The sequence below is a fragment of the Staurois parvus genome, unplaced genomic scaffold (assembly GCF_062004578.1).
Source record: "Staurois parvus isolate SC_StPar_1 unplaced genomic scaffold, SC_StPar_1.0 ptg000634l, whole genome shotgun sequence".
NCBI lineage: Eukaryota > Metazoa > Chordata > Amphibia > Anura > Ranidae > Staurois > Staurois parvus.
In genome coordinates this window covers 94,765-122,234 of record NW_028318430.1, presented here as the reverse complement: position 1 = coordinate 122,234, position 27,470 = coordinate 94,765, and the positions used below count along the sequence as shown (strand labels likewise).

General features: G+C 41.2%; 1 long non-coding RNA gene across 1 annotated transcript; it reads right to left on the bottom strand.

The window, feature by feature from the left end:
• Nucleotides 1–19,556: 19,556 nt before the first annotated feature.
• On the bottom strand, nucleotides 19,557–25,829 carry LOC149449205 (uncharacterized). Its single transcript, XR_016315436.1, has 2 exons — nucleotides 24,878–25,829; nucleotides 19,557–21,124 (listed from the first exon to the last, which is right to left on the bottom strand). It is a non-coding gene; the product is annotated as an uncharacterized LOC149449205 (long non-coding RNA).
• Nucleotides 25,830–27,470: the final 1,641 nt, after the last annotated feature.

The following is a 27,470-nucleotide window of genomic DNA, read 5'->3' as shown; positions in this document are numbered from 1 at the left end:
GCTATGCCAGCGTTTCACGCAAGAAAAAGGTGCATGCAAAAACGCATCTGCAGGGAAACTGCACGGTCTTTTTGATCTTGTGGTTTCCCTGCGGTTCCGGCACCTGCAATCGTGTTGTGGGCTGAGATGCGCGGGGGTGCCATTCGGAATGAATGGCAGCCCCGTGCGTCTTGTAAGAGCAGAGCGATTCGGCTGTGGGTGGTTGCTGGTGCAGGAGCTGATGCGATTCCCGAACCCACAACCAGAACGCACAGGGCGGGCTAGTGTGAACCTAGCCTTACAGGGGAGGGGGACATAGCAAGGAGGGTGGAGGTAACAATAGTGTACACTTAGAGGAGATATTATGCGGGGGCAGGGGTAAGAGGATATGCGTTTGGGGGGGGGTGCTTTGAGAGGGGAGAGGACTTATGCTAGAATGACGGGGGTTGGAATTTGAAATCCACCCACCCCATCTTCTAACACAAGTCCTCTCCCCTCTCAAAGCAACCCCCCCCCGCCAGCGCATATCTGACCCCCTCCTCACCCCACCTTCTAGCATAAGCCCTCTGCTCCCCCAGCATATAATCAAAGCCTAGCCTTTGTTTAGCCATGCCCCATAAGGCCCACCCACTGTAAAGGTTTACCACGCCCACTCTTGCAGCGCCACGCTATGCGCATCGCAGGTCTCTGCCTCCCTCAAGTATATAAATATTTATTTATTGTAGACAGTGTTAAAAATTAAAAAAATATAAAGAGAGATTTTTTTTTAAATATATATATATATATATATATATATATATACACTATGTGTATGTAGGCAGCAAGATCTGTTGATCACCTGTGCTGGTGGGCGGAGCCTAATTGACTCCCACTGTGGGGCCTAACTGGCTCCACTATTGTGGGTGGAGCCTAACTGAATGTTTTAAGAAAAACATCCGGCTCTGTGTCATTTCTTCTTGATCCATGCACTGATCACAAGTGTTTGTGATTGCTCTACAAAGCGATTTCTTTGACTGATTTGCGTTTATCACCTGTTAAATCAGCGAGGCAAATATCAAATCAATTTCTTTTTGTCAGCTATAATATCTGCGAGACCAAGATGGGAATGCTGCTGAGAGCATTGATCTTTGTTATTCTGCTGCATCTGGCAACAGTTACATATCGATCTTACATTTATTTATTTCAGGTACTTATATAGCACTGTCAATTTACACAGCGCTTTACATATATATTGTACATTCACATCAGTCCCTAACCCTCAAGGGGTGTACAATCTAAGGTCCTTAACTCACATTCATACATACACATACTAGGGCCAATTTAGAACATGCAAACTCCATGCTGGAGGCACCATGGTCGAGAATCAAACCCATGACCCATTTATTACAAGGCAGATGTGCTAACCACTAAGCCACTGTGCCATTTTTACTAATGAGAAAAAAAATATATAGAGAGAGATAGTTGATATATATATATATACATATTCTTACAGTATATACGCATATTTGCACACACACACACATATATACTGCAAGGTACTGAAGACAGCAAGATCAGTTGATCAGCAGTGCTGGTGGGCAGGGCCTAATTGACTCCACCTCTAGTGGGTGGGACCTAAATGTCTCCAAGGTGGTGGGTGGGGCCTAACTGTATCCACTGTGTGGGCGAGGCCTGACTGTTTAAAGAAAAAAACAGCTAGCTCTTTGTCATTTCTTCTTGATCCACGCACTGAGCACAAGTGTTTGTGATTGCTCTGCAAAGTGACTGCAGTTAGAAGAGATTTCTTTGATTGATTTGCGTTTATCACCAGTTAAACCAGCGAGACAAATATCAAATCGATTTCTTTGATTGATTTCTGTTTGTCAGTTATAATATCTGCGAGACAAAGATGGGAATGCTGCTGAGAACATTGATCTTTGTTATTGTTCTGCATCTGGCAACAGGTACATATTTATCTTACATTTTTACATATATATATATATATATATATATAATTTTTTTTTTTTAAATACACACACACAGTGAGCTGCACCGGGATGACAGTAAGAACCGGACAAGAGTTCTATTCCTATTCCCTTCTATTTCCAAAACTAAAAGGTTATTGGCTTACTTTAACCACTTCCCTCCTGGCCAATAGCCGAATGGCGGCCGGGAAAACGCTCTAGATTTCTGGGTGGACGCCATTTGGCGTCCTCCGGCACATGTGCAGTTTTCGCGCTTGCAGAGCCCCCGTTGCCGGTACCATGTGACCTACTGTGACCAATCACAGCAGGTCACATGACACTTGTATACAATGGATGGCTTCATTCATGCCATCCATTGTTTACTAGTGTCTAGCTGTGAATGGTCACAGCGATCACATGCACATGTCATGTGATTAGCTGTGGCCAAATCACAGCTAAGCACAAAAAAAAAAACAAAACCTGAATGAATCGATATCATTCAGGTAAATGCTTGTTTATAGCAAAGTAATTCTTTGCTATAAGCAAATTGTGTAAAAAAAAAATACTGATCACTTCCCCAAAGTAGTACAATGTTACTATGGTAACATTGTACTACTTTGGACATAGTGAAATATGAAAAAAAAATCTTAAAAAAAAGAAAAAAAATGTAATTAAAAATTATTAAAAAAATTTGCGGCTCCTGCCGGAGACCGCAGATGAAGCCCCGGCCGCGATTTCGGGTCCCCCGCCATCACTATCTGCGGGTGAGATGGATCCTGGTAGGATGGAAGACCTTGCATCAGAGCCATCCCTGCAGTCTCCCATCATATCCCTGCGGGATGCTGAGCTTTTGCGCCGCTTCAAATGCATGCTGGAGTCGGAATTGTCCTCCGCTACCTCCAAGCTGGCCGACCGTCTTTCGTGGGAAATTCGGGAGTTGGGTAACCGAACAAACGATTTCGAGGATAAAATGGACGCTGCGGCCACGGTCATTGAAAATCACGAACAGGATTTGTGCGACCTCAAGAAAGAATTGGCGGACGCGCTGATACGGCTTGAGGATTTCGAAAATCGTTCCCGCCGTGGCAATTTGCGGTTAAGGGGTATCCCGGAAACAATCACGGATCTTACTTCCACTGCTACTGCTCTGTTTCAGGAGCTGACACCCGCTATTCCCATTGGCCGGCTCCAATTTGACCGCATACATCGCGGTTTGGGCCCCAGACGACCAGATGGGCCCCCGAGGGGCAATATCATCAACTTTGCTTATTACCGCACTAAGGAAACTATCCTCTTGGCGTTCAGAAATAACCCTGATCTCAGCTTCCAGGAGCATCGCTACCAGCTTTTCGCGGACCTCTCCCAGACCACTCTTCAGAAGCGCCGCCAGTTGAGGCCCTTTACTTCGGTCCTGGTGAAACACAGTATTAAATACGCCTGGGGCTTTCCATTCTGCCTCACCTTCACCTATCAGGGCCGCAGTGGCTCTGTGACTACGCCGGAGGAGGCCCATTCTCTCCTGGAATTGTTACACCTTCTTTCACCGGATGCTGCTGATCCAGCTCATTCGTCTGTATCCTCGGTGAGGCCGCTTCCTCCGGGCCACATCTGGGAGCGGTCGTCCAACAGAAAGAGGGCTCTCCCTCAGACCCCTTCGCGATCAAGTCCTTCCTGTTCTTCTCCAGGCTGAAGATGCGTTTTGGACCTCCCACGTATCGTTTCACCGATTGGACTTTTCTGACAGGACCGTGAGTTTGGCCCTTTGGGCTTTCCCAGTTTGTTGGCATTCCAGGTTGGGACTGCTCCAGCTTAATCTCTTGGGTTCTATCCCTGGTTGGGGGGGGTCTCTTCCTGGACTTAAGACTCATGACTTTCTGCTGCCGTAGCCTATTTTGGGCCCGGGTGATGATATTCGGGTCTCCGTTGGTGGCATTGGGTGATGGTTCCCTCGGGTTCCGGGGTGGGAGGTTGACCAGGTAGGCCTGGTTGGGTGGGAGGAGGTTGGCCCCTATGGTTCTCCGGGTTTCTATGGGGAGGTCATCACGGAGGTTCCCGCTCCTGGGACTTTTAGTTTTATTATTTTGGTACCCCGTTTTATTATGTACGTTGCCTTATTGCCTTTTTGCCCGCTGAGGGCTTATGTTTTTGATGTTTCCATTTGCAGCCATGTGTCCGGTGGTAGAGCCACCCCTAACTGGTATCCTTCACGTTTAGGATGCATGTCACCATTGGCGTGACACGATTGCACTGTTGTATATACTTTTTGTGTCTTTTTCCTTTTTTCTTTCTTTGTTTTTTTTTTCTTCTCTGTTCTTTTTCGTTTTTGTTTTATGCAGGGTTCCGGGACGCCACGGTCCCATCGCCATTGGGAGTGGAAATTGCTGGCTGCTTTAGGCTTTTTTTTGCTGAGCGTGTTGCTCTGATGCCGCCATGGCCTCGCCCCTTTTGAAAATACATTCACAAAATTTTCAAGGTTTTAATTCGTCTCAGAAGCGGGCTAAAGTTTTTCATCACCTCAAATCGCAACAAATTGATGTGGTATGTTTACAAGAGACCAGGTTTTCTCAGTCCTCCCCTCCGCGTTATCTTTCACCTCACTATCCCACCTTTTACACGGCCTCGGCTCCTGAGAAGCGTCGGGGTGTACTGATAGCTTTTAAACGCAATCTCCCTTTTGTCTGTGCTAGGAATATAGCGGACCCCACAGGCATGTATCTGCTTATGCAAGGCACCCTCTGGGACCAGGAGGTTACTTTTGTCTCTTACTACGCGCCTAATCGTTTTCAGCATAAATTCTTTTCGCATCTTTGCACCATTGTTTCCCGACACTGTAAGGGTCTTCTTCTTGTTTTGGGGGATTCAAATCTTACCTTGGATTCCACATTGGATAGGCGCTACGCACGGGGGTCGACCCCTTCTCATGACTTGGTGTTGGAGGAACGTATGCGCTCTCTCTTGCGGATGGCGGGGCTGGCGGACGTCTGGAGGGAACTTACCCCAACCAAGTGCGACTTTACATTCTATTCCAATCCTCATGACAGTTTTTGTAGAATTGACCATATATTCATGTATGTTCAGCAGTTTCCCTTGGTTCGGCGGATAACTATTCCCTCCTCACCCTGGTCGGACCGTGATCCCTTGGTACTCCTCCTGGCCCTTTCTGGGTCAGAACGGCGCCATTTTCATTGGCGCATCAATGACTCTTTATTGACCACTCAGACTACCTGCCAACAAATAGAATTTTTCTTACGAACATACTTCACGGAAAACTCGGGATCGGTCTCTTCGGCTGTGCCCCTATGGGAGGCGCATAAGGCCACGGTGCGGGGTCATGTTATACAGCTGGCGGCGGTCCGGAAGCGGGAGCGCTGACTTTTGGAGCTTCATTCTCTCCTGGCCTCTGCAGATGCGCATTGGAAGTTATCTCCATCCGTGGCCCATAAACGCGCTCGGGACGCTCTGCGGCAGAGTTGGACCTACTTGCCTCTTTGGAGGCGGAACGGGCCCTGCGTTGGACCAAACACAAATTTTATTCCTGTGCTAATAAGCCGGGCCCGATGTTGGCCAGGAAACTCAATTCTGTGGGGAAACCCCATAAACCGATTCGACTGCGACTTCCTACAGGTGGCTGTACTTCTAATCCCCAGCAGATAGTTTCCCGTTTCTCAGACTTCCTTTCGCGCCTCTACGCTAAACCAGATCCCTTCCCCGTGGCTCAAGCAGAGGCATTCTTTCAAGATCTCCGACTTCCTGGGTTATCCGAGGCAGCACAGGTGGCACTCAACGCCGGTGTCACTGTACCAGAAGTGCTCCAAGCTATCAAATCTTTACGGTCCACCGCGGCCCCAGGTCCCGACGGCTTTTCCGGTCTTTATTATAAGAAATTCTCAGCCTTTTTGGCGCCCTTTTTGGCTGACTATTTTAATGCGTTACGACAGGTCTCCTTGCCCTCTCCAGATGCGCTTAGAGCGCATATCGCCATGATTCCTAAGACGACCGATGATGTACAGGAACCGCAAGCGTTCCGGCCCATTTCTCTTCTTAATGAAGACCTGAAGATATTGGGCAAGATCCTTAGTTTTCACATCAATAAATATTTGTGTAGCCTGGTCCACAGGGACCAAGTAGGGTTCGTCCCCGGGAGGCAGGCGGGTGATAACGTTCGTAAGGTGGTCCATCTTATACATTTTCCTGGGAATATCTGCGGTTTGTGCTGTCTCGTTGGGGTTTTGGGGATTCTATTCTTTCTTGGATTCAGGCCTTGTATTCTTCTCCTTCGGCCTCCGTTAAATACGCTGGCTATTTTTCAGATCCCTTTCCTATTGGGCGTGGGACGAGACAGGGTTGCCCCCTGTCCCCAGAGCTCTTTGTCCTGGCGCTTGAGCCGCTGGCTTTAGCGCTTCGGACCGATTGCAATGTATCGGGGGTTCCTTACGCGGGACAGGAGTTCAAACTGAACCTTTTTGCGGACGATGCCCTCCTGACTCTTACTAACCCCCTGATGACGCTTACTAATTTGCAACAGGTTCTTGAGCGCTTCTCCTTGATTTCGGGTCTCCGTATCAACTTGGATAAGACCGTCGCCCTCAGTATTACTTTGGCTTCAGATTTGGTTTCACGCCTACAATCCCACTTCCCTTACAAATGTGCTTCCTCTTCTCTTGAATACTTAGGCATTCGCTTGACCCTTACTTATGACTCCTTGTTTGCTGCAAATTATTATCCATTGCTTAGCTCTCTATCCTCTCTTATGCATTCTTGGCAATTTCTGCACCTGTCTTGGATAGGACGGGTTAATTCGGTGAAAATTACCATCTTGCCGAAATTGTTGTATTATTTTCGCACACTCCCGGTGGCGGGTTCCCCCTCATTTTCTTCGGTTGCTTCAGGCGAAGTTAATGCGTTTTATCTGGGCCGATAAGCACCCCAGAGTATCCAAAAATACGTTTTTTGCCCATAGACTTCAGGGTGGTCTTGGGGTGCCTAATGTAACTAAGTATTATCAGGCGAGCCAGATTGCCCCGCTGTCTATGTTGCACGCCTCTTCCGACGTCCCCCTCTGGGTCCTGTTGGAACTACCTAATTGTGCCCCTATCGCACTGTTAACGCTTCTATGGCTTCCCCCTGCCCTGCGCCCTATGGCACTGAGTCCGATGTTACTTCATGGCTTACAAGTCCGGGACTCGGTACGTTACTCTGGTGGCCTGATGTCACCTTTTCTGCCTTTGCTCCCAATTATTAACAACCCTCTTTTCCCACCGGGTTTAGATCACCCAGGGGCGTTTTCTTGGTGGGTGACTAATGGTTTTTCGCAGGTACGGCACTTTTTGATTTTTCGGTCCTTTCACACCTGGAACTCTCTTCGGGAATCCCGGAATATCCCCCCGGCGGAATTCTTTCGATATCTTCAGTTGCGACACTGGCTGCTCTCGCTGCGGGGCACTTCTGCTTTCCCGTACCAGAAATCTGCATTTGAACAGTTTTGCCAACAGCGTCCGGGCGCTCCAGGCCTTATATCCCTTCTTTATGCAGCTTTGAACAGACGCTCGTCGCATACTTCTCTTTCATATGTTGTTCAGTGGGAGCGCGACCTGGGAGTGGCTATGGATCTGGAGGACTGGAATAAGGCCAGGTCACTCATAGCTAAATGCTCATTTAATACGACCACCCTGGAGGCAGCCTATAAGGTATTGTTTCGTTGGTACTGGGTTCTGGCTCGGTTGGCCCGGGCTAACCCTGCCTGTAGTGATCAATGTTTTTGGGGTTGTGGCCATCGTGGAGATGTATTGCATATCTGGTGGTCATGCCCGAGACCATTTCGTTTCTGGTCTCGTGTGTTTGGCCTCCCTTTCACCTTGTTCCATCTCTCCATACGCCAGGATACTCGGTATGCTTTGCTTCATTGCCCCATACCGGGCCTCTTGGCTCACCAGCAGAAGTTGGCTTCCTATCTGTTTTTATCGGCCACTAGAACAATTGCTCAGGCCTGGAAGAGTCCATTTGTCCCTCTTCAGGGGGTGCGGGATCGTATGACCACTATGATGCTCAACGAACAGATGTCGAGTATCTACAACGACTCCCAACGTAAATTTTTAAAAATATGGGAGCCGTGGTTGCAATATGCCTTTCCCTCACTCCCCCCGGCTAGTCTGGGGATGTAACGGCGTTCGGTATTGGGGCTCTTGGACCCCTGCTCTTTGCCCCCCCCCTTTTTTTTTTCCTCTTTCTTCTTTTTTCTCTCTCTCTCTGTTTTTGGTGTGACTAGACAGCTGCATTTAGTTGTTATAGGCAGTTACATTAATGTTTTGCAACTTATGTGCCATTGATAGCCCCTGCGTGGGCGTACCTTTTGCCCTGTTGGCGTTAGAGCACTGTTTTTTTCCTTTTTTTTTTTATTTTGCATTTTTTTTATCTGTGCAATTGACAGCCCCTGCGTGGGCGTGTTTTATTGCCTCTGTTTTATATTGTTTACAAAAATTAATAAAAACCATTGAAATAGAAAAAATTAAAAATTATAAAAAAATGTAAAAACAGTTAAGAAAAAAATATATATTTTTTTTTTATACTGTCACCAATCAGTGTCCCTGATCACCGCCATGCCAGTTATATGATGACGCTGTACTGCACTGGTGACAGTATGTAAAAAAAATTGTGAAAATAATTTTTTTAATTTTTTCATTTTCCGAAAAATGATGACAAAAAAAATACAACTTCAAAAAACTCACCATGCCTCTTATGAGATACGTCGGACTGTCTACTCTGCAAAAAGGGGTCATTTGGGGATATCTGTACTGTTCTGATATTCTTGGACCTCAAGAAATTAGATTGGCTGTCAGTACTTCAGGATTGATCAATTTTCAGATCTATCCCATAGTTTGTGAACTCTATAACTTTCCTACAAACTAAAAAATACATCCTAATGTGGGTTATTTTCACCAAAGACATGTAGCAGAATACATCTCGGCCTAAATGTATGGAGAACAATTATTTATTTGCAAACTTTTATAAAAGAAACAAAGAAAAACGTGTTTTTTCCCCAAAATTTTTGTTCTTTTTTTGTTTATTTAGCAAGGGATAAAAACCGCAGCGGTGATTAACCACCTCCCATCCGGCCGTTGTATATAAACGTCCGGACGGTGGCAGTGCAGGGTCGGGTGGCCGTTTATAAACGACTTTCCTGGCCCCCTGCTTGTGCACGCTCCCTGGGAGCGCGCAGCACCGTGATCCGGTGCCCACTGTGTCCTCCGGATACAGTGAAACACCGATCATCGGACGGGACCTCCGTGCGAGGTCCCGATCATGTGATCACTGATTAGCCAATCAGTGATCACATGCAGAGTAGTAAGCAAGATGTCACTTGTGACATCATTGCTTACTACATGTGAAATCTGTGAATGCTCACAGAGGTCACATGGTACAAGGCTATTCACAACAGCCTTGTACCATGTGACAAGCTGTGAGCAATCACGGCTCTCACAGTATTTATCAATGGCTGTAAGAATGCAGCTAGAGAGAAGGAGAAATGATTGCTTTTACAGCCTTTTTGGGTGTAAAAGCAATCAGTGTAAAAAAAAAAAAATCTTCACCCCCCCACAAGTAGTACAGTGACACTGTACTGGTGACACTGTACTGCTAGGGTGACAGTATGTAATAAATAAATAAATTAATAATCTAAAAAAAAAAAATGTAAAAAAAGTGTTTACAAATTATTATAAAAGCTAATTTGGGTTATTTTTTTTTTATACTAAACATATAACGGAATACATTTTGGCCAAGATTTATGATGAAATAATATTTTTTTTCAAAATGTTTGGACTTTTTAATTTACATAGCAAAACAAAAATAAAAATCCCAGTGGTGAACAAATACCACCAAAATAAAGCTTTATCTGTCTCAAAAAATGCTAAAAAATTCATATGGGTACAGTGTTGCATGACTGCGCAATTGTCATTCAAAGTGTGATAGCTCTGAAAGCTGGATATTGCCCTGGGCAGGAAGGGGGTAAAAGTGCCCAGTATGGAAGCGGTTAAGCACTGAGCTATAACTACTTGACATTGGGCAGATGACAGTTGGCAGTTTTTGAAAACAAGAGTCAGTTTGACCCAGTCTATACTTAGTAACAACCGTAGCACAGTGGTGAATGTGCCCGTCCAAAGAGTACACGGTCATAGGTTCGAGTCTGGACATGAGATAAACGGTTGTTACATTTTTTGTTTTTTTTGGGGTTTGTTTTTTTTAACATTCATTTTCTCTCATTTTATATATTTGGAAAGCCTTTCATGGTCCCAGTACATTGTTCTGGAAGCATGGTGACAAGCCTTATCTTCCCTTACACAGTGAGGGTGTTTTCTTATTAACTCTTTAAATAAAAAAAAAAGTGAATTTTTTTTTAATTGCTTAATTTGAGCTGCCTTTCAGGGTCACCTATCAGTGCCAATCATTTCCACCTATCAGTGCTGCCAAACAGTGCCGCCTATCAATGCCAGTCTGTACCGCCTATCAGTGCCCGTCAGTGCTGCCTATCAGTGCTGCCTAACAGTGCCAGTCAGTGCCGCCTATCAGTGCCACCTATCAGTGCTGTCTTTCAGTGCCTATCAGTGATGCCTGTCAATGCCCATCAGTGTCACCTACCAGTGTCTCCTCATCAGTGCCACCTATCAGTGTCCATCACTGCAGTCTCATTAGCGCACATCAGTGAAGGAGAAAAATCACTTATTTACAAAATTTTATAACAAAAACTAAGAGAAAACTTTTTCCCCCCCCAAATTTTCAGTGGTTTCTGGTTTGTAAGTAGGGTTTGATGTGACCGGGGGAGGGTAAATGCACATGTCGGGGGTGGCGCCTACATGCAGAAGTTGTTTGCGCTTCACGTTACAAATCTGCGCACACATCGGAGGGGGTTCAGTAGTTCTAGGCCCATTATTCATAGGTAACCCTAAACTGATGACCTGTAGGGGCTTTTAAAGCATCATCTCTGAAAAAATATCGGGTCCTGAAGTTTGCCGCCATTTCATTGGTGTACACAATTCAAACCGCCTCCCGCCCGCCATATGAGGAAATAACATGTGGGCGGCGGCTCTCTCATTCTGGGAGGGTGTCATATGATATCCTCCCACTCAATCTGCGCACGTGTGCCCCCCGGGGTGGTTTCGCGGTGATCGGTGGTGCTCTGTGTCCCTGGGACACAGCAGAACACCAATCGCAGTAAAGAGCTGATGACTTTGGCTCTATCATGTGATCAGTTGTGTCCAATCACAGCTGATCGCATGTAAATAGGAAATGCCGGTTATCAGCAGTCCACTCCTCATGCTGATAGTTAATGAAGAGGAGAGAAGGTAAGCGGCATTCCTCAGGGTGACATCTACACTGATCATCAGGGCAATCATCAGTGCCCTGATGATCAATGCCACCTGTCAGGGCCCATAATTGCCACATACCAGTGCCCATCAGAGCTGCCTTTCAGTGTTGCCTATCAGTGCCAGTCAGTGCTACCTATCCGTGCCGCCAATTAGTGCCACCTATCAGCGCCAGTCAGTGCCACCTATCAGTGTCCATCAGTGCCGCCTAACAGTTCCAATCAGTGTCGCCTATCAGTGCCATATATGAGTGCTGCCTTTCAGTGCCCATCAGTGATGCCTGTCAATGCCCATCAGTGCCACCTACCAGTGCCTCCTCATCAGTGCCAGTCAGTGCTACCTATCCGTGCCGCCAATTAGTGCCACCTATCAGCGCCAGTCAGTGCCACCTATCAGTGTCCATCAGTGCCGCCTAACAGTTCCAATCAGTGTCGCCTATCAGTGCCATATATGAGTGCTGCCTTTCAGTGCCCATCAGTGATGCCTGTCAATGCCCATCAGTGCCACCTACCAGTGCCTCCTCATCAGTGCCCATCAGTGCCACCTATCAGTGTCCATCACTGCAGCCTCATTAGCGCACATCAGTGGAGAAAAATCACTTATTTACAAAATTTTATAACAAAAACTAAGAAAAAACTTTTTTTCCCCCAAATTTTCAGTGGTTTTTGGTTTGTTTAAGAAAAATAAAAAAAACCCCAGAGGTGATTAAATACCACCAAAACAAAGCTCTATCTGTCACAAAAAAAATGATAAAAATGTCATATGGGTACAGTGTTGCATGACCGCGCAATTGTCATTCAAAGTGTGACAGCGCTGAAAGCTGGAAATTGGCCTGGGCAGGAAGGGGGTATAAGTGCCCTGTAGGCTAGTGGTTAATAAAAGCAAAGTCCGAGGTACACGGCCGATGACAGTTCTGTGTACCGGCCCCTTTGCCAGTACCATGTGACCTGCTGTGACCAATCACAGCAGGTCACATGACACTTGTATATAATGGATGGCATGAAAGGAAGCCATCCATTGTATACAAGTGTGTCTAGCTGTGAATGGTCACAGCGATCACATGCACAAGCTGGGCCAATTACGTGTCATGTGATTAGCCGTGGGCAAATCACAAAAAAAAAACACCTGAATGAATCGATTTCATTCAGGTAAATGCTTGCTTATAGCAAAGTAATTCTTTGCTATAAGCAAATTGTGTAAAAAAAAAAAAATACTGATCACTTCCCCAAAGTAGTACAATGTTACTATGGTAACATTATACTACTTTGGTCATAGTGAAATATGAAAAAAAATATTTTAAAAAAAGAGAAAAAAAATGTAATAAAAAATAATAAAAAAAGGATCAATTTTTTTTTCGTACTGTCACCAGTCAGTGCCCCTGATCAACGCCATGCCAGTTATATGATGACGCTGTACTGCACTGGTGATAGTATGTAAAAAAAAAAAATAGTGAAAATAATTTTTTTAATTTCTTCATTTTCCGAAAAATTATGACAAAAAAATTAAAACTTCATAAAACTCGCCATGCCTGTTATGAAATACCTCGGACTGTCTACTTTGCAAAAAGGGGTCATTTGGGGATATCTGTACTGTCCTGACATTCTTGGACCTCAAGAAATTAGATTGGCCATCAGTACTTCAGGATCGACCAATTTTCAGATCTATCCCATAGTTTGTGAACTCTATAACTTTCCTACAGGCTAAACAATAAATACTAATTTGGGGTATTTTCACCAAAGAAATGTAGTAGAATACAGCTCGGCCTAAATTTATGAAGAACAAATATTTATTTGCAAACTTTTATAAACAGAAACAAAGAAAAACATGTTTTCAGTCTTTTTTTGTTAATTTAGCAAAAAATAAAAACCCCAGCGGTGATTAACTACCACCAAACGAAAGCTCTAGTTGTGTGAAGAAAATGATACAATTTTAGTTTGGGTACAGTGTTGCATTGCCGCGCAATGTCATTCAAAGTGTGAGAGCGCTGAAACATGAAAATTGGGCTGGGCAGGAAGGGGGTAAAAGTGCCCGGTACGGAAGCGGTTAAGCAACTATTTTACTGAATGAAATTGAGTTTGGTTGTGATTAGCTCTGATTGATCATGTGTGTACCATGTGATCACTGTGACCAATCACAGTTCACAACACAATTATACACAGTGAATGGGCTGCTATGGCCATTTTTACACCAAAAGGAGAGTCGCGTGGTTATTTCAGGTGGGAGGTGGTTGTTTTATTGGTTAGGTGGTAAGTATTAGCCTCGATATTCTGCATGTCCCTCAGTCATGTACTTTCTGCCTCTGAGTCTCTCTCTGTGGACTACAGAACATCCCGCTCATGCCCATCCTAAGCTGACAACGCTACTCCTCCATGGATACAGTCCAAACAATTTTAGTACTTAATTATTTCCCACCCAGGACAATTCTGGCATTTCTCTCCTACATGTAAAAATCATCATTTATTTGCTAGAAAATTACTCAGAACCCCCAAACATTCAGGGAGCGCGCACAAGCAGGGAGCGGGGAGGACATTTATAAACGACCACCCGCTCCCGCACTGCTCCCGTCTGGACGTTTATATACATGGGCCGGATGGGAAGTGGTTGAGCTATAAGCAGTCATTTTCATATATGTGCGCTTTGCCGATCACCATCCCTGCCCACATCCTATTCGCCCAGCTGCCTGGGCCCCCCTGCTGGCCTGGGCCCCATACAGGAGGACTGGTGGTACCCCCTTATCCACAGCCCTGGGTACAGTGTAGCATGACCACGAAATTGCCAGTTAAAGTAAGGCATTGGCAAACAGCACAAAATGGCCTGGTCTTGAAGGGGGTAAAATCTTCCGTTGGGCAAGTGGTTAATATGGATGGCGACTTAGGCTTGGTTCACACTAGTGCGGCCCGCGTCTCCGCGGACACGGCGGCCCATTTATTTGAATGGGTTGCTATGCCAGCATTTCACGCAAGAAAAAGGTGCATGCAAAAACGCATCGTGTTGTGGGCTGAGATGCGCGGGGGTGCCATTTGGAATGAATGGAAGCCCCGTGCGTCTTGTAAGAGCAGAGCGATTCGGCTGTGGGTGGTTGATGGTGCAGGAGCTGATGCGATTCCCAAACCCACAACCAGAACGCACAGGGCGGGCTAGTGTGAACCCAGCCTTACAGGGGAGGGGGACATAGCAAGGAGGGTGGAGGGGGGAGGTAACAATAGTGTACACTTAGAGGAGATATTATGCGGGGGCAGGGGTAAGAGGATATGCGTTGGGGGGGGTGCTTTGAGAGGGGAGAGGACTTATGCTAGAATGACGGGGGTTGGAATTTGAAATCCACCCACCCCATCTTCTAACACAAGTCCTCTCCCCTCTCAAAGCAACCCCCCCCCCACCAGCGCATATCTGACCCCCTCCTCACCCCACCTTCTAGCATAAGCCCTCTGCTCCCCCAGCATATAATCAAAGCCTAGCCTTTGTTTAGCCATGCCCCATAAGGCCCACCCACTGTAAAGGTTTACCACGCCCACTCTCGCAGCGCCACGCTATGCGCATCGCAGGTCTCTGCCTCCCTCAAGTATATAAATATTTATTAATTGTAGACAGAGTTAAAAATTAAAAAAATATAAAGAAAGAGAGATTTTTTTTAAAATCTATCTATATATATATACACTATGTGTATGTAGGCAGCAAGATCTGTTGATCAGCGGTGCTGGTGGGCGAAGCCTAATTGACTCCACTATTGTGGGCGGAGCCTAACTGAATGTTTTAAGAAATACATCCGGCTCTGTGTCATTTCTTCTTGATCCACGCACTGATCACAAGTGTTTGTGATTGCTCTACAAAGCGATTTCTTTGACTGATTTGCGTTTATCACCTGTTAAATCAGCGAGGCAAATATCAAATCAATTTCTTTTTGTCAGCTATAATATCTGCGAGACAAAGATGGGAATGCTGCTTCATTCATGCCATCTATTGTATACTAGTGTCTAGCTGTGAATGGTCACAGCGATCACATGCATATGTCATGTGATTAGCTGTGGCCAAATCACAGCTAAGCACAAAAAAAAAAAACCTGAATGAATCGATATCATTCAGGTAAATGCTTGTTTATAGCAAAGTAATTCTTTGCTATAAGCAAATTGAGTAAAAAAAAATAAAAATACTGATCACTTCTCCAAAGTAGTACAATGTTACTATAGTAACATTGTACTATTTTGGACATAGTGAAATATGAAAAAAAATTAATAGAAAAAGAAAAAAAATGTAATAAAAAATTAAAAATAATAAAAAAAAAAAAAAAATTTAAGAAAAATGTATATATATATTTTTTTCATACTGTCACCAGTCAGTGTCCCTGATCACCGCCATGCCAGTAATATGATGACGTTGTACTGCACTGGTGACGGTATGTAAAAAAAAAAAAAAATTCTGAAAATTATTTTTTGCATTTTTTCATTTTCCAAAAAATGATGACAAAAAAAATACAACTTCAAAAAACTCGCCATGCCTCTTATGAAGTACGTCAGACTGTCTACTCTGCAAAAAGGGGTCATTTGGGGATATCTGTACTGTTCTGACATTCTGGGACCTCAAGATATTAGATTGGCCGTCAGTACTTCAGGATTGATCAATTTTCAGATCTATCCCATAGTTTGCGAACTCTATAACTTTCCTACAAACTAAAAAATACATTCTAATTTGGGTTATTTTCACCAAAGACATGTAGCAGAATACATCTTGGCCTAAATTTATGAAGAACAATAATTTATTTGCAAACTTTTATAACAGAAACAAAGAAAAACGTGTTTTTTTTTCAAAATTTTCGGTCTTTTTTTTGTTAATTTAGCAAAAAATAAAAACCCCAGTGGTGATTAACCGCTTGCCGCCCTGCCACTGTATATATACGTGTGCAGGGCGGAACTCAGGCGCAAAACCACGTTTTAAAACGGGTTCCGTGCTCCCGACGTTTTCGCCGGCAGGGGGCACGCGCGCTCCCGCCGACTCGCGGGTGACACCATTCGATCCCGGAGGGATCAATCATTAGATTTCAGCCAGTGATGTCTGACTGAAATCAGATGATCGGTCCCTGTCCTATCCTGTCCTGTGTTGAAGTTTACACAGGACAAGATATGATGTCATTCTTCTCTGCCTGGACACATTCCGTTCCAGACAGAGAAGAAGAAACAGTAAAAGTGAGTAAAACACTACACATTTACAGTTAGAACACACCTAGGTCACATTTAACCCCCTGATCGCCCCCCCAGTTAACCCCTCCCAGATAGCGCCAGTTTGCCCGCCAGTACGCCAGTAATCCCGTTTAACCCCTTAATCCCCCCCAGTTAACCCCTTCACTGCCCTGTCACCAGTGTCACTGATCAGTGAACCGATTTTTACTGATCACTGTATCAGTGTCGCTGGCGACTTCCGATAGGGTTAGCGCCCCTCCCAGATAGCCCCAGTTTGCCCGCTAGTACACCAGTAATCCCATTTAACCCCTTAATCTCCCCCCCCCAGTTAACCCCTTCACTGCCCTGTCACCAGTGTCACTGATCAGTGAACCGATTTTTACTGATCACTATATCAGTGTCGCTGGCGACTTCCAGTAGTGTTAGCGCCCCTCCCAGATAGCGCCAGTTTGCCCGCCAGTACAACAGTAATCCCATTTAACCCCTTGATCGACTCCCACCCCCCCAGTTAACCACTTCACTGCCCTGTCACCAGTGTCATTGATTACAGTGAACAGATTGTTACTGATCACTGTATTAGTGTCACTGGTGACTTCCGATAGTGTTAGCGCCCCTCCCATATAGCGCCAGATTTCCCGCTAAAACACCAGTAATCCCGTCTAACCCCTTGATCGCCCCCCCCCCCCTCTAGAGTTAACCCCTTCACTGCCCTGTCACCAGTGTCATTGATCAGTGAACAGATTTTTACTGATCACTGTATCAGTGTCGCTGGCGACTTCCAATAGTGTTAGCGCCCCTCCCAGATAGCGCCAGTTTGCCCGCCAGTACACCAGTAATCCCATTTAACCCCTTGATCACCCCTCACCCCCCCAGTTAACCCCTTCACTGCCCTGTCACCAGTGTCATTGATTACAGTGAACAGATTTTTACTGATCACTGTATTAGTGTCACTGGTGACTTCCGATAGTGTTAGCGCCCCTCCCATATAGCGCCAGTTTGCCCGCTAATGCACGGGATTTTTTTTTACCAAAAACATGTAGCAGAATACATTTTGGATTAAATTTATGACTAACTTTGAGTTTGCAATATATTTTTTATAGCTGAAAGTAGAAATTATTATTTTTTTTCAAAGTTTTTGTGTTTTTTTTGTTTATAGCGCAAAAAATAAAAAGCGCACAGGTGATAAAATACCACCAAAAGAAAGCTCTATTTGTGTGAAAAAAGGACGTAAATTTTGTTTAGGTACAGCATTGCATGACCGCACAATTATCATTTGAATTATTGCAGTGCTGTATAGCAAATAAAGGCATAAATTCCAGTATCTATACCATAGTTTGTAGACGCTATAACGTTCACACAAAGCAATCAATATACACTTATTGGGATTTTTTTTACCAAAAACATGGAGCAGAATACATTTTGGCTTAAATTTATGACTAACTTTGAGTTTACGATATATTTTTTATAACTGAAAGTAGAAAATATTGTTTTTTTTCAAAATTTGTGTTTTTTTGTTTATAGCGCAAAACATAAAAAGCGCACAGGTGTTAAAATACCACCAAAAGAAAGCTGTATTTGTGTGAAAAAAAGGACGTAAATTTCGTTTGGGTACAGCATTGCATGACCGCGCAATTATCATTTGAATTAGTGCAGCCCCAAACAGCAAAAAAAGGCCTGGTCATTAAGGAGGGTAAATCCTCAGGAGCTCAAGTGGTTAAATACCACCAAAAGAAAGCTCTAGTTGTGTGAAAAAAATGGTAAAATTTTAGTTTGGGTACAATGTTGTATGAGCGCGCAATTGTCATTCAAAGTGTGAGAGCGCTGAAAGCTGAAAATTGCCCTGGGCAGGAAGGGGGTAAAAGTGCCCAGTATGGAAGCGGTTTAGCACTGCGCTATAGCTACTTGACATTGGGCAGGTGACAGTTGGCAGTTTTTGAAAACAAGGGTCAGTTTGACAGAGTCTATACCTGGTAACAGACATAACACAGTAGTGAGAGTGCCCGTCCAAAGAGTGCATGGTCGTAGGTTCGAGGCTTACCTCTGCCAAGTGCGTCTATGTAGTACTGGACATGAGATAAATGGATGTTACCAAATTTTTTTTTTTTGGGGGCTTTGTTTATTTTTTTTAACGTTCATTTTCTCTCATTTTATCTATTTGGAAAGCCTTTCATGGTCCCAGTGCGGGTACAAGAGTCCGGACTGGAAGTGGTTAACCACTTGAGCTCCTGAGGATTTACCCCCCTTAATGACCAGGCCTTTTTTTTGCTGTTTGGCGCTGCACTAATTCAAATGATAATTGCGCGGTCATGCAATGCTGTACCCAAACAAAATTTACGTCCTTTTTTTCACACAAATAGAGCTTTCTTTTGGTGGTATTTTATCACCTGTGCGCTTTTTATTATTTGCGCTATAAACAAAAAAACCACGAAAATTTTGAAAAAAAACAATATTTTCTACTTTCAGCTATAAAAAATATATCGTAAACTCAAAGTTAGTCATAAATTTAACCCAAAATGTATTCTGCTACATGTTTTTGTTAAAAAAAATCCCAATAAGTGTATATTGATCGCTTTGTGTGAACGTTATAGCGTCTACAAACTATGGTATAGATAATTTGAAATTTACACAGCTTTTACTTTCTGACCACCCATCACATCTCTTGAGGTGCTAAAATACCAGGATAGAACAAACACCCCCAAATGACCCCTTTTCGGAAAGCAGACACCCTAAGCTATCTGCTGAGAGACATATTGTGTCCATGGAAGATTTATTTTTTTTCCACAAGTTTCTGGAAAATGACAAACTTTTTTTTGTTTTTGTTTTTTTACACAAAATTGTCATTTAAATTATTTATTTCTTGCACAAGCCATGGGTATATGTGGAATTACACCCCAAAATACATTCTGCTACTTCTACCGAGTATGAGGATACCACACGTGTGACACTTTTTGGGAGCCTAGCCACATACAGGAGCCTGAAATCCAATGACCACTTTGAAAGCCTGAAGGTGCGTAACTTCTTGTAAAATATCGTATTGTCTCGATATTTTATTAACTTGTATTGATGAGAAATGTTCAAATAGAAAGTCCTTCCACTTCTTGCAATTACTCAAAAAGATGATTTAATAATAACGTTGCATAAAATTAGAAATAAAATATTGGCATACAGAATGTTTAAATAATGTCCAAAAAATATATTTAAGTTCTTGATAATAAGATTGTATATATGTATATGTATGTATGTGTGTGTGTGTCTCATCAAGGCTGCAAGCAAAGTGAGCATAAAAAGTCTTTGTTTCAACTCTTAAATGAGCAATCCAGCCCCCACCTTTTCCTCAAAATGGGCTGATATACTTGTAGTCCCACAAAGATAATTGGAAACAGATGTATATATATATAACAAACCCTCCAGCCTACTTCTCTCAAAGTCTGAGTGTAACTTTATCTCTTACATAGATGGGGGAGGATGGTAGACCAATTGCTACCATATGTGGCTTGAATGTAAAAGAAACCCAAGATATATGTTCATATATAAATTCACAAACTATGAAGTCTAATCACTTACTTTTCCCAATCTAGAACAAATATAAATATAATAACTCAATTATTCTATTAAGATCCAACTCATTCATACTTATGTTAGTACTGTTAATAAGAAGATATTAAGTATTAGGTTAAGGAAAGCTTCTAACATTTCCCTCTCAAAATGATCGATTTTATCGAATCTTAATCATTTTCCTTATCTTAATCCATTTATACACATTCTCGTCACTTTCGTATCCATTCATGCGTTTTTGGATCTTAAAATAATTGATCTGAACTTATCTTCAATTTGATTCTATAATGGGAAAACAAATTCTTTGATAAACCTTTTGTTATGTATCACATAAAAATATTTTTACCCTTATTATTTTCCTTTTACCAAATAATTCATCCCCTTAATAAATGTATAACTGTAACATTATAGTACAATACTTTACAATATGTCACTTAAAAAATAGATGTTTCATATTTTCCCTCCAAAATGTGTGTAGCACACAATTCTATAATCCATACATTGTTCAAATTACCTTATCAACATTTAAACATAACATATGTTCCGTAGCTTCAATCCATACATGTATATCAAATGATTTTTTTTTTTAAAACATACATATAACAATGTAAAGCTTGCCTATGTTTCTTTATATGTACCTTAGAAAAACGTATCTCTAGCTTAATTAACAACAGATGTTCTGACTAATTAGCGTGACTCTGTTGTAACAAAAGTTTAACCCTTTCACTTCTGAAAATACATAGTGTGTGATTGCAAATGTTCATGTGAAAACTGATCTCATCTTGATATAGTAAACATATGTCAAAATAAAATGTACACACAAAAAAAACCAATATATCTGATGATGAATGAATTATTTCATCAGTAGTCAAAAGTCAATTGTTTTATAAGTTCTTCCTCTATGAGATGCCTTGAGATGTCTTGTCTTCTTCTAGCACTCTGTAAAGTTAAAATAACTTTATTGAACATAAAAAGAACAACAAAAACAATGATGAATGAAATTCTTGTTGCAAAGCTTCTTCCAGAATAAATTTCCTTCTTGGAAAATGTATTATCATCTGAAAGGTTTAGAAATATTGGAACTTTCTTCCTTTAACAGTTACTCTTAGGTCATTTCCTGTAACAGAAATGCAGTATCATTATTTTGGCATTGATAATTTTACATTGATTAATCCTCTTACATTTATCTGTTAACATTACATATCATAATCACAAACATTTCTAGTTATGACATGGAAGACATATTTTGATTATAACACTTCTTATTGACTTGTAGTGTTCTTTTTAGAATGCAGCACTTCTGCCTGACAGTACTAGGGTTGCTGATGTAAATCCCAACCATGGCATCACCTGCCTGGAGTTTGTATGTTCTCCCTGTGCTTGCGTGGGTTTCCTTCGGGTACTCCGGTTTCCTTCCACACTCCAAAGTCATGTTGGTAGGAGAATTGGCTCCTATCTAAATTGGCCCTAATATGTGTATGTATGACTGTGAGTTAGGGACCTCAGATTATACACCTCTTGAGGGTTAGGGACTTATGTGAATGTACTATATATGTAAAAAGCACTACATATAAAATAGTAAAATTGACGACGCTATATATGTACCTGAAATAAACAAAAATAAATATAACAGGACGCTACATCTCCATTATTGGTCATGATTCAAAACCTTGGTTTCAAAACCAAAGAAAGGTTTTGTATCAACCCAGAGATGACAAAGGATTATGCCTTTGATCTTATCTCTATAAAATTGGAAATATGCGTAGCTGTTTTTTGTGTTGGCTTACTTCTTGTAGTGTAAGACTGATCTGCAGTAATACATACTGGTTTCAAACTTTTCTCTGTTCCTATGTTGAAAACATGAGGTACAAACTTCTCACTTACAGCTGTACAAACATGTGTTGGTATGTTTTCCTGAAAATGTCTTTTTGTTACTTCTATCTGAATGTGTTTGGAAGACAGTGTTTTGTACCATATAGGATACTTTTCACGATAATTGTCTGTTGAACCATCTTCCTCTAGGAGTTTCAGTGATGAATCAGGTGTCTGTAATATGATCTTACTTGATCTCACAATGTATTCAGTTATTTTGACTGCAAAGAAAACACTTAACAATTTTTTCATATGTGCATCAAAGTTTTTCTCCATATTTGTCAAAGTTCTTGAGAAGAAACCTATTATTTTCTGATTACCGTCTTTTAATTGTGACAAAGTTGCTGAGATTGCATTATTGGAAACATTGGTTTCTAAAACAAAAGGAACTTTACTACAAAACTCAACAGTACTTAATGTAGTAGCATTCTGCAAATCCCATTTCAATAGTTCAAAAGCTTCTTTCTCAGTTTGATTCCATTGATCAAACACACCAGCTTTTTGTCTCAAACGATCAAATAATGATCTAGACTTTTCTGCAAAATTGGGTATAAAATCTTTACAATGATTTACTTCGCTCAAAAACTGATGCAAAGCCTTGCGATTTGTTGGAATTGGATAAGCAGAAATAGTTTTAACTTTTTCTTGCAACATCTGTCTCTGTCCATGACTAATTTGCATATGAAGGAATTCCACCTGTCTTTTCATCAACTGAACTTTCTCTGTATTCAATTTCAATCCTGCTGTTTGTAACAACGTAAATATTTCAGACAAAAGAGTGATATGTTCAGTTCTATTTTGTGTAGACAAGAGAAGCTTGTCTACATGCTGGACAATACATTCTGGCCTAGAGAATTTAGATAATATTTTTCCCAAATACTCATGAACAATCCCATCACTTAAATCTAAGCCTGCAGCTAATCTTGTGAATGTATAAGTTTCTTTGTTGAAGCTAAAGGCAAGTTTATATTGACAACTCTTAGCTAAGGGTACTGACAAATGGCTATTGGCAATTTCAAGTACTGAGAATATTTTGGCCTTGGCATCCAGATGTGACATTATGTTACAATCAGGAACAATAGATCTGTTATTTGTGATGCATTTGTTCAATGTCCTGAAATCAACTGATAAAGAATATGAATTATCAACTTTGATAGGCCAAATACAATTATTCACCACTGATTGTACTTTCTTTAAAATACCTTGCTGTAAAAACTCATCTACAATGGAAGAGATTGGATTAATTGATTCTAATGGCAATTTGTATTGAGGTTGAGGCTTAGGGTCTCTACCTTCAATGTCAACATCAAAATCCTTAAACAAACCTACATCATTTTTGCTTCGACTCCAAAGATCTGTATGTGATATAACCAATTGTTCCAATTCAAGATTGGTTCCTGTATGTGGCCATTTATGATCTGAAGACATGTCAGCAGTTGCTGTACAAATACTTCCAACATTACAGTACATGGAAGAATCAATTAATGTTGATTTGGGCCTTCCACTTTCATCCAATAAATGTGGAGCAACATATTCCAACGGTAAAGAAGAATCTCGATTTGATCCTGATTTAAATGTCGGCAATGGCAATAAACCATTCCTATTAATGACAACAGCACTGTTTACCATATTGTTTAAGCTGTTGTTGACTCTCAGTGAACTGATCTTTTTAACTTCTGAGGCATAAGGCAACTCAGACAGACTATTGTTGGAACATGGAGGAGCAGATTGTTCAGAAATTATATTTTGGTCTTCTAATTCCAAAGCTTTTCTTTGTAAATCTAATTTATAATGAATACAATCTCTTTTCAAATGACCAAATCGTTTACAATAGAAACAAATAGTATTTCCTGTCTGCTCTGAGACTCTCGTCCTGCCTGTGACGTGTTCATCATCATAACTGGGTGTGGCTAAGCACATGGTCTCTCTCTCTTCTCCATTTTGAACAATTAAACTTTCCTTCTTCTGATTGTTTAATTTAAGTTGTCTCCTAACTGTATCAATAACTTTGGCTGCGTGATCTAAATCATTTTTTCCAGTAGCAATAATAACAGATGCTGGATCAAGATACTTGAATTTTTTAACAAAAGCATTTACCATAGAAGGAGTCTCATTGTCTAAATTAAATATCATTTTGTATACTTTAGAAAATCTATTTTTAAATTCAAAAGGATCATCATTAATCGTAGCTCTTAAGGAGTCTAAGATTTCCAAAGAAGGAATTTCCTCTCCAGTAGTAAATTTCAATAATTGACATAGTCGGTCTGATGCATTGCTATGCATTTCCTCATCATCCTCAATATATGGCGTTTTGATTAATCTACATGCCATAACACTGGGGAGCCATAAACAGAATAGAAAATTTCTTTGCTCCTGATTTAAACAAAAATTATTACAAAAATTTTCATAAACCTCCATGTTATAGAAAGCATCGGCGTCCATATCATAGGCTGGCATATCCTTCAAAATTTTCATGAGCTGATCAAGGATTTTAAGATTAAGTTTTGCAGCTTTATCCCTTAATTTTCTCTTACACATTTCTTCCTGATTGGTAGGATCTCCTTCCATAGACTGGATCTCTGGTACAAAAGATTTTTGTTTCTCTGCCTTAGTATTCACACAAATTCTTTTTACATCATTCTGCAGGTCAGATAACTGAATGTCTTTTGTTTGAATTGCACTTTGCAGATCATCTATTTGCTCAGTCAAAATCTGGCAATTAGCACATACACTGCTCTGATCTTGCTTCATTATACATGTAGCAGTCTTAGGAACATCAAAAATCATGGCGTTAAAAACATTAACTAACTTCATTACATTTCTAATTTGTTTGCTCAGTTTCTTAAAGGAAAACTTAGATTTTTCTATCTTACTATTAGCCTGTAAGCACTCATTATACATGTACCGCCAAAGTTCATTATCTTTAACAAATGTAGACAGATTCTTGAATTCTAACTTACTCTCTCTAGATAATTCATCAATAAAATCCATTACTTACCGATTAAGAAGGTCTTTCTTTACATAACGCGTCTTTTCTCTCTTGGCGGGAAATGACATCACCAAGGAACAGCGTTGCTTGCAATTGCGCAAAATTCTCACCAATTCTGCTTTTAGGTTCTCGATTATGCCGACGATTCATCTGTTGCAGACTTTACTTCTCCTGAAAGCTTGATTTCATATTTTGCTGAGTTTGCAAACAACGTCCCTCTCATCAAGGTGAAAGAGAAAAAAGTGAAAAATAAGCGATCGGCGGAAACGAATCGAACTGGAGGCTCGCCACTGTAAAATATCGTATTGTCTCGATATTTTATTAACTTGTATTGATGAGAAATGTTCAAATAGAAAGTCCTTCCACTTCTTGCAATTACTCAAAAAGATGATTTAATAATAACGTTGCATAAAATTAGAAATAAAATATTGGCATACAGAATGTTTAAATAATGTCCAAAAAATATATTTAAGTTCTTGATAATAAGATTGTATATATGTATATGTATGTATGTGTGTGTGTGTCTCATCAAGGCTGCAAGCAAAGTGAGCATAAAAAGTCTTTGTTTCAACTCTTAAATGAGCAATCCAGCCCCCACCTTTTCCTCAAAATGGGCTGATATACTTGTAGTCCCACAAAGATAATTGGAAACAGATGTATATATATATAACAAACCCTCCAGCCTACTTCTCTCAAAGTCTGAGTGTAACTTTATCTCTTACATAGATGGGGGAGGATGGTAGACCAATTGCTACCATATGTGGCTTGAATGTAAAAGAAACCCAAGATATATGTTCATATATAAATTCACAAACTATGAAGTCTAATCACTTACTTTTCCCAATCTAGAACAAATATAAATATAATAACTCAATTATTCTATTAAGATCCAACTCATTCATACTTATGTTAGTACTGTTAATAAGAAGATATTAAGTATTAGGTTAAGGAAAGCTTCTAACACTTCTTCATTTCACTTCCCCACTACCTATCACAGGTTCGGAGGCCCTGAAATGCCAGGATAGCACAAACCCCCCCCCCCCCCAAATGACTCCTTTTTGGAAAGTAGACACTCCAAGGAATTTAAAAAGAGGCATGGTAAGTATTTTGCAGATCTCATTTTTTCTCACAAGGTTTTGAAATATAAAAAAAAAAAGAAAAATATGTTTTTATTTTCTTTCTTCATTTTCCAAAAACTTGTGGCAACAAATGAGATCTTCAAAATACTTACCATGCTTCTTATCAAATTCCTTTGGGTGTCTACTTTCCAAAAAGGGGTCATTTGGGGGGGTTTGGTGCTATTCTGGCATTCCAGGGCCTCCGAAACTGTGATAGGTAGTCAGGAAGTGTAATGAGGAAATAAAGCCCTTTAAAAGCCTGAAGGTGCTTATTGGATTTTGGGGTCCTGTACTTGGCTAGACTGCCAAAAAGTCTCTCATATGTGGCACCCCCATACTCGGGAGAAGTAGCAGAATGTATTTTGGGGAGTGATTCCACATATACATATGGCTTGTGTGAGCAATAAATTATTTCAAAGACAATTTTGTGTAATTTTATTTTTTGTCATTTTCCAAAAACTTGTGGTAAAAAAATAAATTCTTCTATTGATTCAACATTCCTCTCAGCAAATAGTTTGGGGTGACTACTTTCCAAAAAGGGGTCATTTTGGGGGGTGGGGGCGTTTTATGCCCAGCATTAGAAGTTTATGCCACACATCATTCACTCTTCTAACCACCTGAAAACCAATCCTTTTTGTTCACATGAAAAAATCAGTATTTTTTGCTAGGAAATTAATTTAAACCCCCAAACATTATATATTTTTTTAAAGCAGACACCCTATTGAATAAAATGGTAGGTACTACAATTTTTTATGGCACATAGTACTCGCGCAGCGATTTTTCAAAAGCAATTTAAAAAAAAAAAATACACTTGTTTTACTTTAAATGCACAAAAACACAATATATTGGCCAATTGTTTGGTAAAATATAAAAGATAATGGTATGCCGAGTAAATATATACCAAACATGACATGCTTTAAAACTGCGCATGCCCTGTTCAATGGTGACAAACTGCAAACATTTTTAATATCCATAGGCAGTGCTTTAAAAGCCTTTAAAAGCCACCATTTTAGATTTACAGAGGAGGTCTAGTGTTAGAATTACTGCCCTTGATCTGATGTTCACGGCAATACCTCACATGCATGGTGCAACTGCTGTTTACATAACGGCACAGGGTCAAGGCTTGTGCACACAGGCGTGCTCGCATGGGAGGGGCAAATTTGTTTTTTTTTTAGTTATTTTGATTTTTTTAAAATTATTTTTACGTTTTTTTTTTTGTATGCAGCCAGTGGACTGAATGAAAAAATGAGAAGAAATCTCTGCCAGAAAAAGTGTGTGGTATGCCCGCCATTAGAATATACCGCCCTGCATCCACCCACTTCTAATGGTGGGCACACATTAGGTCACACTTTGCCACAAGTGCCAGTTCCAAGATTGAATAAATGTCTAAATAGTGGCACGCTTCAATAAAAATTGTCCACGTATAAGTGGTACCCCATATGGAGAAATGATGACACCAAGTCCCAAACTATCTTGCCACTGTT